This window comes from Scyliorhinus canicula, chromosome 1, assembly GCF_902713615.1.
Source record: "Scyliorhinus canicula chromosome 1, sScyCan1.1, whole genome shotgun sequence".
Classification (NCBI taxonomy): Eukaryota; Metazoa; Chordata; class Chondrichthyes; order Carcharhiniformes; family Scyliorhinidae; genus Scyliorhinus; species Scyliorhinus canicula.
Genome location: NC_052146.1, coordinates 208192510 through 208208699, shown reverse-complemented (window position 1 = coordinate 208208699; position 16190 = coordinate 208192510). Strand labels below are relative to the sequence as shown.

Sequence of the window (16190 nt, the reverse complement as noted above, 5' to 3'; positions counted from 1 at the left end):
GTACAGTAACGCATATCATTAGCGGGCCTGACCCGGTATTTCCCAGGGCATCCGCGATTCTCCGCCTCCAATGGGGGAAATTCCCAACGGCGAGGTTCACTTGTGGTTTTAACGATCGAGAAACAGGTGCCTTGGCTGATGAGGACGAGAGAGGTGGTGAGACACAGAGAGGCGTGACCTTGAGCTGCCAGGCGACACCGACAGTGGTGGTGTCCAGGCATGGACCACCATTGCTGCGGCCTTCAAGGGAGCTATCATGCTGGGTGTCCCACCCCAGGTATGGCCCTGGGTCGGCAGTAACAGCAGGTCTGGTCCAGGGAATGGAGGATGATGACAACCCGCTCTGCGGTGACCTGTGGTGCTCTGCATCATTTTCAAATCTCTGACCCCTGCCCACGGTAGCACTTTCCACCGTCCACCTGGGTGATCCCTGTATGCGAGCTCGCCATTCCATCATACGGTCCCACCGAATCCCTGGGATGGTGGAGGTAGGGTGGGTGAGGGCGGGGTTGGTCATGAGATGGGAATGGGTCACCGGAGCGTAGATCGCTGAACAATGGCCCCTGAGCCAATCCTACCCCCAAAGTCCGCCCATTCCCAACCCCCACCCCGTGGCCCCCTCTGCGGCCAGCACAGACCAACTCACCCCTCACACGCATCTGACAGAGCACCGAGGCATGTTGTAACAGTGTGCACAGGTGGTTAATATGAAAACATGCATACAGAAACATTCCCTAGCCCCTATCACTAAACTGTGCCCTGCACCCGTGCTAACTTAACTGGTGTCTACTTTTCTGGCCTTACAGGCCCTAAAGCTATGTTTAGGTGGATCCCCAGATGGCACATCAGGAGCGGAGGGGGCCTGCTGTGATTCCCGCCCTGCGACCTGGGTACCCTTTGGCGCACGTCTTCTGGGGCGACCAGGTCTGGATGGATCTGGCTGCTGCTCAGTTGTCCCAGGTGTTGTCCCTGTTCTTCCCGCTGCCCACCAGATGCACCAAGGAAAAGATGGGGAGAGTCCGAGGTGTTGCGGTGTTCTAGCACCTCCCCTGCAAGAGTCACCGGCATGGGCTCCATTACGTCCTCCTCCTTCGGGATGCCCAATGACCCATGGGCTATTCCGTGGGATGGGGGTGCGAGCGGAGCTATCCCCTGAGGCTCCCCTGCACTTGGCATTGCCAGCCCTTGAGGCTCGCTGCCGTTTCGAACAGGGTCTGCATGCTCACGGCCTTGGAGCATAGGGAGTGGACCACCTCGATTTGGGACTGCGCCACATCACGCTATGACTGCTACACCACCTTCTGGGTCACAGCAGCCAGTGACTGTTTCAAAGGAGACATCAAACCAAGACACCATCTGCCCTCTTAAGTGGATATAAAAGATCTAATGATGTTACGTGGAACAAAATTAGGGGAGTTATTCACAGTGCTCTGCAAGGTCAATCTTTATCCCTCAATCAGCATTGCAAAAGCAAATATCTGGCCATTGTCACATTAATACTGTTTAGGGGATCTATTTGCTGAAGATACAACCATCGTCGGTCGGTTCTCGAATAACGACGAGTCAGAATACAGGAGGGAGATAGAGAACCTGGTGGAGTGGTGCAGCGACAACAATCTCTCCCTCAATGCCAGCAAAACTGAAGAGTTGGGCATTGACTTCAGGAAGCAAAATATTGTACACACCCCTGTCAGCATCAACGGGGCCGAGGTGGAGATGATTAACAATTTCAAATTCCTAGGGGTGCACATCTCCAAAAATCTGTCCTGATCCACGCACATCGCCGCTACCACCAAGAAAGTACAATAGTGCATATGCTTCCTCAGAAAACTAAGGAAATTCAGCATGTCCACATTAACTCTTACCAACTTTTGCAGTTGCACCATAGAAAGCATCCTATCGGGCTGCATCACAGCCTGGTATGGCAACTGCTTGGCCCAAGACTGCAAAAAACTTCAGAGAGTTGTGAACACAGCCCAGTCCATCACACAAACCTGCCTCCCATCTATTGACTCCATCTACACCTCCCACTGCCTGGGGAAAGCGGGCAGCATAGTCAAAGACCCCCCCCCCCCCCCCCCTCCTCCACCCACCCCCCCCCCCCCCCCCCCCCCCCGGCTTACTCACTCTTACAACTTCTTCCATCGGGCAGGAGATACAGAAGTCTGAGAACACGCACTAAGAGATTCAAAAACAGCTTCTTCCCCACTGTTACCAGACTCCTAAATGACCCTCTTATGGACTGGTCTCATTAACACGACACCCCTGTATGCTTCATCCGATGCCGGTGTTATGTAGTTACATTGTGTACCTTGTGTTGCTCTATTATGTATTTTCTTTAATTTCCTTTTCTGATTAGCACCTGCCATCTGATTTTCGGGTTAGGTGGATTGGCCATGCTAAATTGTCCGTAGTGTCCTAAAAAAAAAGTAAGGTTAAGGGGGGGGGGGGGGGGGGGGGGGGGGTTTGTTGGGTTACGGATATAGGGTAGATACATGGGTTTGAGTAGGGTGATCATTGCTCGGCACAACATCGAGGGCCGAAGGGCCTGTTCTGTGCTGTACTGTTCTATGTTCTATGATCTGTTGAGCTACTCACAGAAAAACACTTTTCACTGTACCTCGGCACACGTGACAATAAACAATATCCAATCCAATCCAATGTGGTAATTGGCTGCAATATTTCCTGCACCACAATAACAATTCTTCCTTCCGGCATCAAACCCTAAGAGAGTATTGGTGACCATGGACTTCCATTCGCTTAGTCCATGATTATGCTTGGCAAAGTTCTGCAGTGGTTTGCCGTTGCCTTCTGCAAGATCGCTGACCAGGAAACTCTCCCATTCTTACCACCTGCCATCAGGAGCACTGGAAGTGTTTACAGGCTGATCATCAACCTAGAATAAAAACAGAAAATACGAGAAAAACTCAGCAGGTCTGGCAGCATTGGTGGAGAGAGAAACATTTCCAGTCTGTATGACTCGTCATGCTTTTATAATTACCAACCTGTTTGTCCACGTTATGGACACGCCTCCCATGCTCATCAAGTCCTGAAGAGGGATTTGAACCCCGGGTTACATGGCCCAGAGGTAGGTGCACCGTCACTATGCCACAAGATCTCCTCACAATAGTGACAATACTTCAAAAATAGTGCATTAGCTGTAAAACACTTTGGGGTATCCTGAGGTTATGGGAGTTGCTGTATAAATGTAAGCCTTTCTTTTTTATTTCACAGCAAGTTCTCGCAAACAGCACTAGACCAGATGAATAGAAGCAGGACTAGGTCATTCGGCCCTTCGAACATGCTCCTCCCTTCAATAGGATTTTGGATGATCTTCTACCACAGCTTCACCTTCCTGCCCTGTCCCCATATTTCTTGATTCCCTAAGCATTCAAAAACGTGTACTGGAAGAGTCCATTAAATGTAAAATGCCCCCTTCCATGACTATGTCTGTGCCTGAGTACCCCCGAGGATGGAGCATACCTAATGTATCAGCTGGTAAGTTTGAGGCCTTACGCGACTGACTGATGACCATTGGTGGGACTGGAGTGCACGATGGATGTGGAAAATAATATTGCGATTTGTTCAGTTCCATTTGTTGTTATGATAACTTAGAGTTTATTGCCAAATGGACGATACAGTCATCCTAATTGACAGCTGAAAGAGGAGTAAGTTCAGAGTGATGACACCCAAATGCCATGACCATGAGATACCTCCTCAGAAATCTGAGGCTGTTTCTAGAAATTGAAGCATTTCCAAATGAGATCCCTACTCCCAATGCCAGAGATCCGGGTTCGATTCCAGATTTGGGTCACTGTCTGTGCAGAATCTACACGTTCTCCCTGTGTCTGTGTGGGTTTCCTCCGGGTGCTCTGGTTTCCTCCCACAAGTCCCGAAAGACATGTTTGTTAGGTGAATTGGACATTCTGAATTCTCCCTCTGTGTACCCGAACAGGCGCCGGAATGTGGCGTCGAGGGGCTTTTCACAGTAACTTCATTGCAGTGTTAGTGTAAGCCTACTTGTGACACTGATAAAGATTATTATTATTATTGATGGATATAGTAACATTGCTAGCCATTTTCAGTTGACTCTAAACTAACGTGGGCCACCATGTTGACTTACCACTGCGGCAAGATGTAAGGAATAAAATGGATCAAAATCGTGCTTAACTGAGGAACATCGGTGACTAAGTTCTTTCCGGGGGTAGAGGATAGGTGTGGGTGATGCGCGGGGGAACCACAAATCATGTCCACCTGTTCTGGGCATGTCTAAGACTGAGGGGGTTCTGGCAGGGGTTCTCGGATGTGATGTCCGAGATGCTGGGTTTGGGGGTGGTTCCGAGTCCAGTGGTGGCGTTAGTTAGGGTGTCGGACGATCCGGGAGTTCAGGGGGTGAGAGAGGCCGATGTTTTGGCCTTTGCCTCCCCGATAGCCAGGAGATTAAATTTGCTCGTGTGGAGGGACTCGGAGCTACCGAAAGCAGGAATGTGGATAAGTGACTTGGCAGAATACCTGAGGTTGGAGAAGATTAAGTTCGCTCTGAGGGGGTCGGCAGAGGGGTTCGTCCAGAGGTGGAGCCGTTCATTGATTGTTTTAAGGAGATTTGAGAGTTCAGCAAGCGGGGATGGGGAGGGTGGTAAGGGGGTTAAAATGGGGAAGACAAAGAGAGGTTGGCATCAGGGGAGCAGGTGGGGGGTGGTTGTTGGTTGTTTACTGAATTGTTTTATTGTTCTTCTGATTCTTTTTGGATATATGAAAATGCCTTGAATAAAAATATTTTTTTTAAACTGAGTAATATCAGGATTTTCTTATTTGCCAGTAACGTTTGCCGTTAATTATTCTGCCCACCCATTGACTTGATAGAAATTTCCTGGGAGTATAATGGGTAATCAATTTAATATCTAAATTCAGAATGACAGCTAGGTATCACAGAAATACAGTGACATTTGACTGAATAACTGTGAGTTCTAGTGTCTGATTTTAGAACAACAGCCAGCCTTTAGCCATTCTCATCTGTATATCTGTATATGTGAGTTTGGCCTCATCAGAATGCCTCTGATTAATCTTTTCTCTCTTTTTAAAATAATGAGGTGCATCTTTTGGGAGTGAAATTGGAACGCTTGTTTTATAATCAATTCAATTTGCACAGGTCATGTTAGACTCAATCAACACATATGCTTATAAGTCTTATAATTAAAATGTAGCCGTGCATGATTGGAGGGCAACACTATCATGGGCCTTTTCCTGTTATGTTAAACGAGCAAGAGGATTTGTGATAATGGCAGGGATGTGGCATAATGGAAAGCACAATGACTGAAGCATGAAGCAGGCACTTCATGCTCGCCTCTGGTGCAATCCAAGACTGACAATCCAGGGTTCAGCGTTATTTGATACAACTTACAAATTTAAAGGGGAAGGAAAGTTTAACTAAGGGAGCTTTAATATGACAGTTGAACTAATGACAGGTAATTACATCTAATCACTTAATATTTGTTATTCATAATATTAAGACAGGCTGGAATATTGTTTAACATTTAGCCATATTGCACACACCAATTTGCCCTGCTTTCAGGGAACTAGTGATCAACAAAGGCTACGCTCAGGCATTTGACACATGTCTTGCTTCAAACAGTTCATCTGGAGGATGAAGAAAATCTACGATCCTGGTAATAATTTACCTCAGCACTGGTGGATGACGGTTGGGTCATTTCCTGAACCGCCACACATGCAAAATGCAGTATTTAGTCTTGAAATAGGACATGTTGATGCTCAGTTTTCCATGATTTCTCACAGAAATGCAAGTGAATGCTTCAGTGGTTAGTACTCTCCCCTCCACCCCCCCCCCCCCCCCCCCCCAGTAGTCTCCTGACCCTTGAGCTGCGATTCTGGTTCTTCAGGCATCGGACAATGCAGAGGGCCCAATTTTTAGTGTCCAGCAAAAAAAACCAGGGGGGATGACTATGACCTGTGACACGGGTGTTCATGATGCAAGACAGGTTGGTCGGGTCACATATTCTGATTCAGATGCTGCCCACTCTCTGCATCGAGCTCACCATGTGTGGAAAACAAAAGGAACCAGTCAGGTGCTGAAAATCAGTCGCATTTCCCATGAGAAAAGCTGGCCAGAAAGCAGCTCTTAAAGAGGCAGAAGCTGTCGAGGATGAGTTACCTCAGGAGTGACTGCTGTGACTCACCACCTCCCCACTTCACCCCCATCCCCCCCAACCACCCCATCAGGCAGAGTCAGTGACAAAGGAAGAATGGGCGGGATTCTCCCAACGGGCGGCTAAGTGCCGACGCTGGAATAAAAATGGGAGTATTTTACTCCGGTGTTGGCGCCCATTCCGGGACCCCATTTTTCGGCCCACAGGGGTCTAGGAGGCACTGGAGCGGCCTCCGCCGCCCCAGCTGCCGATCCCGGCCTGAACCCGTGCCGCAGGTGCATGCGCAGTTGAGCCGGCGCCAACTAGCACATGCGCAGTTGGGCCAGCGCCGACTAGCGCATGTGCAGTGGCCTTCTTCCCCGCAACGGCACCAACGCCAAATGGCACAGGGCTACAGGAGCCAGCACGGAGGAAAGGAGGCCGGGAGGCAGAGAGGCCGGCCCACCGATCGGTGGGCCACGAACGCTGGCCAGGCCTCTACGGAGGCCCCTCTCCGGGGTCAGACCCCCCCCTGCCCTCACAGGCTGCACCCGGACCCTTCAACGCTGAGGTCCCGCCGGCCCACAGCAGGTTAGAACGTCGCCGGCGGGACGCGGCTTTTTGTTGACCGCCGCTTGGCCCATCCGGCCCAGAGAATTGGTGCGCTGGCCCGTGCTGGCCTGGGCCGGAGAGTCGGCGCATACCCCGACTGGTGCCGCGGGTGCTGATTCTCCGCATTGCGAAGAATTGCGTCCCGGCGCGGGGCGACGTGGCGCAATTCGCGCGGCACCGCGCTGATTCTCCGACCCGGCTGGGGGTCCGAGAATTCTGCCCAATAAGTTTGTTGTAGTCATAAAAAGTGCCAAAGAACCTCCTCTTCACTTCATCTTTAGTGTCTTCACTCTCAAAGGATGCATGCTCGTTATCTTTTAAAAAAGAGAGGAAAGATTATGTCAGTATTCTGATGAGGCCAAACTTACATAGAAACATAGAAGTGTTACAGTGCAGCAGGAGGTCATTTGGCCCACCTTGACTGCACATTCCTCATTTTCAAATACCAATCTAGATCCCTTTTCAATGATTCGATTAAACTTTCATCCTCCACACACTCAGGCAGCGCATTCCAAATCTTAGCCACTCACCGTGTGAGAATATATTTCCTCATATTGCTTTTGCTTCTTACCCATTACTGTAAATCTCTGACCTCCCATTCTCGGTCCTTTCCCAAATGGGAACAGTTTCCCCCGATCTGACTTTCCCCAGCCCTCATGATTTGAATAGCTTCATCAAATCTTCCTCAGAGCCTTCTTTCCACCAAGGGGAACAGTCCTAACTTCTCCTGCATTGTACAAATATGAATGTCAAATGTCACTGTATTTCTGTGGCGCCCAGATGTCATTTTAAGTTTGGGCGAAATCAAATCGGCCATCCATTATATGCCCAGGAAGATTACATCTCTGCCTTAAAGTCATGGCCCCATTCAAACTGGTCATTTGGTTTATCACCTGGAAGTGATGGCTATTAAGATTCCTTAGCCCCTTGTTCCTCTGCTGTAATATATTTTTATTCAACACATTGGAATGGACGAGGAAGGGTCTGAAGATGCGACTTGCATGCAGAGATGTTGTCACAGGTCACAAGTCAGTTTTTGTGACATTGATTGAGGAATAAATATTGATAATGATAAATGACACAAAATTGTTCAGAGCTGTGCTGGGTGGATATGGTGCCATATTCTGATTGCACACACTATGCCATGAGGGTTAGTCCGTGTCAGTCTCAATCTTAGGTTTCTGAAGGGTATGGAAGAGGTGGGGAATGGGTGGATGACGGGCAAGTGAGCTACTTCACCATGGGTGGAGAAAGACAATCAGAGGCTGAGGCAAATCCATCATTCTTGTGTCCTTTTCCTTGATGATACAGGTCAGGATGCCCAGGAGTGGGGCACAGGACTGCAGGAGCCCGCAGACAGTTTAGGATGTATGGTGTTGGACATCACAGTGTCACCGAACGTAGCTCTCCTCTCACACCTCTGGGACTCCAAGAGCCCAATTGAGGAAATTACTTTTGTTGGTTCGTTTGGAGGCAAATGAAAAATCTATTTTGTGCTTCCATTTTCACCTGGCTGCCCCCAGCCAGATTGACAGCTGGCTGCCGGAGGAGGAAAGGAAGCTGAGAGTGGAGCAGAGGGCAGGCCAACATAGGGGAGCATAGCGGAGTTGAGGATTGGGGTGGGGGATCTGGATTCGCCCTGGATCAACCAACCATAGGCTAATCGCAGGAGTCCTGGCGAGTGGAGTTAAGCTTGGGGGCCCAGGAGAGGGCAAAATGCAGCACACCTGCTCCTCCTGGTGCACAAGCAGTGCTGGAAAGACACTAACCATCCAGCCAGTTACACCATTATTCAAACACCAGGGTCTAGAAAACCTGGCCAATTTGCATTAAACCCAAAGTTTAGCTCCAGAAGGTGAAAACAATGACTTTGAAAAAAGCTGTCCCTGTTCAGTTCATAGAATTTACAGTGCAGAAGGAGGCCATTCGGCCCTTCGAGTCTGCACTGGCCGTTGGAAAGAGCACCCTACTTAAGCCCACACCTCCACCCTATCCCCGAAACCCAGTAACTCCACCTAACCTTTTTGGCCACTAAGGGCAATTTTAGCATGGCCAATCCACCTAACCTGCACACCTTTGGACCATGGGAGGAAACCTGAGCACCCAGAGGAAACGCACAAAGTCATGGGGAGAATGTGCAGCCTCCGCCCAGACTGTGGCCCAAGCCGGGTATTGAACCTGGGACCCTGCATCTGTGAAGCCACAGTGCTAACCACTGTGCTACCACGCCGCCCACTTGCTCATTTGATATTGTTGCTGACAAGGAAATCCCCCTGAAATATTCATAGTTTGGGTTCCAATGTTTGTAAAGCCAGAACTATAACAGTTCAGGACTTAAAATCAAAGACTGATCCCTAATGAGCGATCAGTCTCATGCAACTTTTTGACAGCAGAACCTTGGTAGAAACTGGAACCACTGTGGTTGCAACTTGAAAGTAATTTCACCTGCAGAATGTTATGATTGTTTAGATGTTCAAAATGTTGCAGCAGTGTTGTAGGGTTTCTGGCTGTGGCCGTCCCACCCACGTCGTTGAAAGATTCACTCAAGACGGCAACGCAAATTTCACACTGCTGCTCTTTACAGGTAAGCTGAAAGTTCTCCACCTGAAAAAATGCACCACTCGTGGCTATTCATGTTTGTTGGAAAAGGTGCTTCATGTCTTACATGGTGCAAGGAATTGCTCCTCAAGATGTGACAAGACAGATAAAAGCTTAAGAATATAAGAAACATAGGAGCAGGTGTAGGCGATTCAGCCCATCGAGCATGTTCCATTATTCAATGAGATCTGCAATCTTCTGCCTCAACTTCATTTTTCAGCACTATCCCTTGATTCTCTTAGTGACCAACTAATCCATTACATCACTGCTGTCCCAATTCACACTAAGATTGTTATAAACGCAGCAACAGAGGTGATGGGTGCGGGGGCAGTGGATGGTAGTGAGGCAGTGGGTGATGATATGAAGATGGGTGCTGGGGTGGTGAGTGCTGGGGCAGTGGGTGACACTGTTGTAGTGGGTAGTGGGGTGCTGGGTGCTGGGGTGAGTGCTGCTGGTGTGGTGTGTTCTGGGATGGTAGGTGCTGGATGGTGGGTGCTGAGGTAGTGGGTACCAGGGTAGTGGGTAAGTGGGTAATGATATGGTGGTGGATGCTGGGATATGGGTGCTGGGGTGGTTGGTGCTGGGGTGGTTGGTGCTGGGGTGGTGGGTGCTGGGGTGGTTGGTGCTGGGGTGGTTGGTGCTGGGGTGATTGGTGCTGGGGTGGTGGGTGCTGGGGTGATTGGTGCTGGGGCAGTGGGTAACAGCGTTGTGGAGGGTACAGGGGTGGTGTATGCTGGTGTGGTGGGTGTTGGGCTGGTGGATGCTGGGGCAGTGGAGAATGATATGGTGGTGGAGGCTGGGGTGTGGGTGCTGGGCTGGTGGATGCTGGGGCAGTGGATAATGATATCATAGAATTTACAGTGCAGAAGGAGGCCATTCGGCCCATCGAGTCTGCACCGGCTCCTGGAAAGAGCACCCCACCCAAGGTTAACACCTCCACCCTATCCCCATAACCCCACCCAACACTAAGGGCAATTTTGGACACTAAGGGCAATTTATCATGTCCAATCCACCTAACTTGCACATCTTTGTACTGTGGGAGGAAACCGGAGCACCCGGAGGAAACCAACGCACACACGGGGAGGATGTGCAGACTCTGCACAGACAGTGGCCCAAGCCGGAATCGAACCTGGGACCCTGGAGCTGTGAAGCGATTGTGCTATCCACAATGCTACCGTGCTGCCCTTATGGTGGTGGAGGCTGGGGTGTGGATCCTGGGGTGATTCGTGCTAGGGTGGTGGGTGCTGAGATAGTGGGTGTCGACGTGGTGAGTGCTTGGTGGTTGGTGCTGGGGTGATGGGTGCTAGGGCACTGGGTGACAGCGTTGGGGAGGATCCTGGAGTGATTCATGCTGGGGTGGTGGGTGCTGAGGTAGTGGGCGTCAATCTGGTGGGTGCTGGGGTGATGGGTGCTGAGGCAGTGGGTGACAGTGTTGTGGAGGGTACTGGGGGAGTGGGTGCTGGTGCAGTGTGTGCTGGGCTGGTGGATACTCGGTGGCGGGTGCTGGTGTGGTGAGTGCTGGGCTGGTGGATGCTGAGTTGTGGGGTGGTCGGGCAGTGGGTAATGATATGGTGGTGGATGCTGAGGTGTGGGTCCTGGGGTGATTTGTGCTCGGGTGGTGGGTGTTGGGGCAGAGGGTGTTGATGTGGTGGGTGCTGGGGTGGTTGGTGCTAGGACAGTGGGTGCCAATGTGGTGGGTGCAAGGGCGGTGTGTTGCAGTGGTTGGTGCTGGATGTTGGGGTGATGCCCTAGGGGATGCTGGGATGGTGAGTGCTGGAGTAATGGGTTTTGGGGTAGCGGATGGTTGGTGCTGGGGTGATGGGTGCTGGGGCAATAGGTGATGGGGCAGTGGATGCTGGGGCAGTGGGTGATGGGGAGCTGGACATTGGGGCAGTGGATGATGATGTTGTGGTAGGTGCTGACTTACTAAAACTCTTTTCCAGTTCATATATAATTACTAATAATGCTGGGGTGGTGGGTGCTGAGGCAGGGGGTGCTGAGGCAGTGGGTGCTGGGGCAATGGTTGCTGGGGTGGTGGGTGCTGGGGCGGTGGGTGCTGGGAGCTGGGCATTGGGGCAGTGATGATGTTGTGGTAGGTGCTGGGGTGGCGGGTGCTGGTGAGTTGGCTGCTGGGGTGGTGGATGTACAGTGTTGGGGCAGTGGCATGATGATGTGGTGTTGGCTGCTGGGGTGGTGGGTGAAGGGGCAATGGTTGCTGGGGCAGTGGGCGACAATGTGGTGATGGGTGTTGGGGTGATGGGTGGTGGGCGGTGATTGTTTGGGGATAGTTGGTGAGGGTGAAGGGGGTGAGAGTTGGGAGCTGGAATTCTGCTATGTTGAAAGCTATATCTCAATTACAAGACACACAAAGCACTTTTTATATTGAAGGGATTCACTTGAATACAAATGCATCGTACCCTGACTTTCAACCATGTTCTGTCATTGGTAAAATACCCAATTTTGGAGACCCATTTGGGCAGGAATTCATCTTGAATCCAAAACATGTTGAAATCATTATACACCCCACCTGATGTTGAGTTCCACTGACCTGGATATGACTGTGGACTCACTCATGTTGAGCTGACACATATCTGAGAACCCAAATAAAATTGGAGGCCCAACCCTTCACGGATCTCAAATACTGCTGTGATTAACTCACAGGTGTTTTTTTTTGTTGTTTTTAGCTAGAGGATGCAGCATTCAAGCTGGCTTTGATCAGAAGCAGTGACACAATGCTCAAGTGACAGCAGGGAACAGCTCCAAGGATTTAACTCGGACTTTGTTTGAACCTACTCCCCCGAAAATAAATCTGAATATTTCAACGAGTCGTTAAGAGCATCTGCTGCTCTAAGACAAGAGCAGGTCCTTGATGAAGAGAGGGTGCTGTGGACAGCAATGGACGATTGAGCATTGTGCTGCAGGTTGAATGTGTGAAGCAGCTGCCTCTTGCTCTAGTGACTCATGTAATGACGTGTGGCCTCAGGCTCCTTCAGCAAATAATCCTGCAGACTCTTTAGATGTAATTGAAGAGACATCAAGATGTTCCAGAAAGTAGGTAAACAACTTTCGATGATGACGTTGGACTGCATGACCACACAGACACTTCAGGGAGGGGTGGGAGTCTCTGAGGGTAGGCTCCTGATTCATTTTTGTTTATGACACACTTAACATTACAATCATTAAAATAATAAGTGCACAGATCCACAAATTGAGTGTAGTAATGATTGAAAATGTATCAATTTTAATGCTCTCATCTTCATTTTCACATCCCTAATGATGTGCTTGCCCCTCCCTGTTTCTACAATCTCCTCCAGCTCTACAACCCTTCAGATAGATTGATTGAGTGATAGATTAGATGGATATTTATTGTCACATGTACCAAAGTACAGTGAAAAGTATTTTTCTGCGGCCAAGGGAACGTACACAATATGTACATAGTAGACAAAAGAATAATCGACAGAGTACATTGACAAATGGTACATCAACAAGAGCAGGATAGGGCGTCGTGAATAGTGTTCTTACAGGGAACAGATCAGTCCGAGGGTACAGGGTCTGGTCCTCAAGGTTCAATCCTCAACCCTGTAAGAAAACACAAAAGAGTATTATTAATAATTATATATGAAGTGGAAAAGAGTTTGAGTAAGTCAGAACGGTGATAAGAGATAAAAGAATAGGGTGTGTTTGAGAGAGCCTGCAAAGAGTTGCCATGCTCCAGCGCCATCTTGAATTGAATCAAGACCTCTGATCATTCTAATCCTGGCATTTTGAGCAGCACCCGTTTTAATAGTTCCACCAATGGTGGCTGCACCTTCAGCTGCCTGGGCCCTGTGCTCTGGACCTCCCTCCCTGAACCTCTCCGCCTCTCTCTCTTTCATTAAGATGTTCCTTAAAACCTACCTCATTGCCCAAGCTTTGGCTCACAATTCCTAGCATCGCCTTATGTGGTCCAGTGTTAAATTATGTTAATTAATCCTTCTGTGAAGCTCCTTGGGGTGTTTTGTCACATTAAAAGTGTTAAAGTGTTATATAAATGGGGTGGGGGGGGGGGGGGGGGGGGGGGCAAGTTGTTGTTTTGAATAGCCCACCAGTTGGAACAAACTAATGGGATGAATATAACAAAAGCACACCTTTCTCATCGTTCTGCCTTCAATAACACAGTGCTATGTTTTCACTCCATGTCGGGATAGCAACAGCTATTCTTGAGGGATCAGAAACTTTAAAAAGGCTGAAAGCCCAATGTAATCACCCAAGGCATCTTTCGGCATAACCTGTTTTCAACTGGGCGTGACCCACCCCAAAAATCCACCTCCACAAACTTTCAATAGCCTATTTGGATTTATTGCATTAATTACCAAAGATTGTTTGGGAACATCTGGAAGAATGAGATTTCTTCCAGGTGCCCCATGGTGTGCCAAACAACAAAATGCAAAAATATTCCAAGTAATTTGTGGGTTTTCTTGGCACTGGCATGCATTGCAGCTGACAGCAAGTGGGTGTGGAAACTTTCACCGAGTGTAATACTCAAACAGTCATTGTCTTCACCCAAGTATGTTGGGCAAGCGATCTTTTTTGGGCCAGGGACAGAGAAGAATTCATTGTTACTTTGTCATAAGGTGATCACTTGCCTGTGATGTGATAATCCATTCGCAAAGTTACTTTTTCAGGATAATGCTCCTAGATAGAGTGGAAATTTTCCCATTTGTATACAGCCTGGGAGATTTCAGATATCTGCTAATGCCCATCCATCTTATAGAAAATGTGAGTTTTGAATTGCTTTTGCTGGCATTATGATTTTTTTATTCACTCTTGGGATACGAATCACTGGCAAGGCCAGCATTGAGAAGGTGGTAGTGAGCTGACTCCTTCAACTGCTGCAGATACACCTGTTCTGATCTGTATATCTGATGGTATATGAAGGGTTAACAACCGTATCATAGTGTTGGACAATCACCAGATGGCAGCACTAGATTCAGGTATATAAACTGAACTCAGAGGATCGTGGGTCTCTTCGAACCAGGACTGACTAGACAGCAGAGTGTTAGAGAGATATAGCTTAGTTGGCACGTGTAGTTAAACATAGTTAATACTTCTTCTGATTTACTTTATCATCAGTTATGGTTGTGGAGAGAGAACAAACTCAATCATATTTATATTCGTTATTCATTAAATCTGATTGGTAGTTTCCTTGAAATCTAACCATCAGACCACTCTGGAAGTAAAAGCAAAGAGTAACGACATATTACGATCATGTAATATAACACAACACCAGGTTTTGGCTTCAGAAAACTAGCTAGAGTGATTTAGTTAGATCAGAAACAGAGAAAACCGTAGCAGCTATTCGACTGGAGAAGCAACGCAGCAAACAAATCCTTTGAAAACTAATGCCTTGATGGACCACACACAAGCTCCACGTCCCCTAAGGATGACCGGTAATTTGAATGCAAATTGGAAGCTGTTCATACAGCAATTTCAAATATATCTGGAAGCTACAAATTTAACTAATGCAACTGTTGCTCGCAAAATTGCATTGCTCTTAACATTGGCAGGACAGCATGCAATCGAGATATAAAACTCCTTTCAGTATTCTGCTGGTCAGGACAAAGCTAAATTTGATGTTATTTTAAGTGAATTTGATGACCGCGGTAAGGTCCAAAGAAATTAGACATTTGAATGCTTAATTTTCCATAAAAGATTGCAAAAAAAAACAGGGGAATCGTTTACTAGCTTTGTGACAGACTTAAAACATCTATCTCAATCCTCTGACTTTGCAGCACTGCATAATTCTTTAATTCGTGACCAGATTGTATTTGGGATAAATGATGAGCACCTCAGAGACAGACTTTTGAGACAACATGATTTAACATTAGAAATAGCGATTGAAAAATGCCTAGCACATTAGGAAAGTAAGAATCAGTACCAAGAGTATTATATCTGTGAAAAAAGCGTGAAAATCCACCACGAGGTTGAGTGTATAAAAATGGTGTCGCAATCGATGAAGAAGCACGTTTCGGATGGCAGCCATCTTGCGCGCGTGCACTGAAGCCCTGCAAATGTGCACTTTGTGAAAAATGTGAGACGGACGAAAGTCGATCTGCGTATGCACGAAGATGGGTCGTGCGTCACGATGTCAAAGTCATGACGTGTTATAGATGGGGAACCGCTCACTTAAAGAAGAAATGCCCAGCAAATGGAAAACAATGCTCTAAATGTGGCAAATTAAATAATTTTGCTGCACAGTGCAGATCCTCACTTGCATTTAAACCTGCCAAACAAAACTACAGGCAGATTAATGTTTGTAGTGTCAAATCGAAAGAAAAATAAGAGAATTTTTCATCCAATACTGACAATTACTCACTGGAAAACAGGTTCTTTATTGGCATAATGGAGAAGTGAAGAATTCAATGAAGCAACAAACAATCATCAACAAACTAATTCAGTAAATTCTAATAATGAATGGAACACAGTTGTATAAGTAAACAACTGCCCAATTCTGTTTAAATTGGACACTGGCGCTTTAGCTACCCTGCTCTCAAGGCTGGAGCTCAGCAAACTTCAAGATGCGCCTGCAGACTGAACGTCTATAATGGCAACTTGATTTCTTCAATAGGGTCATGCCATTTACAAGACTCTAATAAACAAATTGAAAAGATCTCAAGGTTTGAGATTGTCAAGAATCACAAATCTTCACTTTTGGGCAGCACGGTAGCATGGTGGTTAGCATAAATGCTTCACAGCTCCAGGGTCCCAGGTTCGATTCCCGGCTGGGTCACTGTCTGTGCGGAGTCTGCACGTCCTCCCCGTGTGTGCGTGGGTTTCCTCCGGGTGCTCCGGTTTCCT

The 16190-nt window shown here is 48.1% G+C and overlaps 1 long non-coding RNA gene across 1 annotated transcript in view; it reads left to right on the top strand.

The window, feature by feature from the left end:
- Window positions 1–12505, top strand: part of LOC119971340 — a 164187-nt gene extending 151682 nt beyond the window's left edge. The window contains exons 2-3 of the long non-coding RNA XR_005461822.1: window positions 3235–3498; window positions 12038–12505. This is a non-coding gene — a long non-coding RNA (uncharacterized LOC119971340). The remainder of the gene's footprint in view (window positions 1–3234; window positions 3499–12037) is intronic.
- Window positions 12506–16190: the final 3685 nt, after the last annotated feature.